Source organism: Solanum tuberosum, unplaced genomic scaffold (genome assembly GCF_000226075.1).
Source record: "Solanum tuberosum cultivar DM 1-3 516 R44 unplaced genomic scaffold, SolTub_3.0 scf00039, whole genome shotgun sequence".
Taxonomy (NCBI): domain Eukaryota; kingdom Viridiplantae; phylum Streptophyta; class Magnoliopsida; order Solanales; family Solanaceae; genus Solanum; species Solanum tuberosum.
In genome coordinates this window covers 692951-693892 of record NW_006238968.1, presented here as the reverse complement: position 1 = coordinate 693892, position 942 = coordinate 692951, and the positions used below count along the sequence as shown (strand labels likewise).

General features: G+C 28.0%; 1 long non-coding RNA gene across 1 annotated transcript; it reads left to right on the top strand.

Moving 5' to 3' along the window:
* The first annotated feature begins 411 nt into the window (after positions 1–411).
* LOC107059861 (uncharacterized) lies at positions 412–942 on the top strand. Its single transcript, XR_001472982.1, has 2 exons — positions 412–457; positions 609–942. It is a non-coding gene; the product is annotated as an uncharacterized lncRNA (long non-coding RNA).

Sequence of the window (942 nt, the reverse complement as noted above, 5' to 3'; positions counted from 1 at the left end):
TCTCTAAATGTGAGTTCAGTACTAAAAAGATCAATAGGAATTAACGATGAAAAATTATGTAGCTAAACAACAAAAATTCACCACAAACCCTATTTAAAAATAGATTTTTTTTTAAAAAAAATCATATCAAGTACACCCTTCGTAGCTAATTTCATTTTTTTTTTAGTAGTTCCCGTTAAATCCTTAATTTTTTAATTCACTCTTCTCACATAATCTGATAATCAGAATTATTAAATATTTGACATAGACCAAATATGCTCTCTTTTGCAAACATAAAGGACAATTCTGTTCAAAAATATATTTAAGTAACCATTTTGTCATTTTTTTCACAAGTCTCAATACTGGCTAATTTAGGCCTATAAATAGAGTCTTCTTGTAGATATATTTTACAAATTAATTAAGATGGCCTCATTTAAGCAAGCATTTCTCTTTATTGCTCTCTTTGTTGCAATTTCAGGTTCTAAATTCTATAGATTCATGTGTTTTACTTTCTTTTTTAATCTGTTTAAATACTTAGACATGATATTGTCGTATAATTATACGTATATAAGGATAATGATGTCTAACTAAATTATTAGACTAATCTTTGTTATATTTACAATGTGTAGTTAATCTGTCTTGGGCTCCGAATAAGATGCAAGTGATGGCATTACGAGACTTACCCGTTAATGTTGCAGAGATGAAAGGGAAATTATTTGATACTAGTACTTGCGGGAAACGTTGCAACACCCGTAGTGAATGTCAAGAAGGTTTTATTTGTTCAAATTGTGTTACATTTGCGAATTTGTTTTCTCAATGTGTATAACACAAGTGCACTATTACTGATGAAATACTCTTATCGTGTTTCCAAGTTTGTGTAAGAAAAATAAATATGTAACCTTATAAGTTTTCCATATATTGGAAAACTACATATTGAAATATATATAGGTTACAACTTATAAA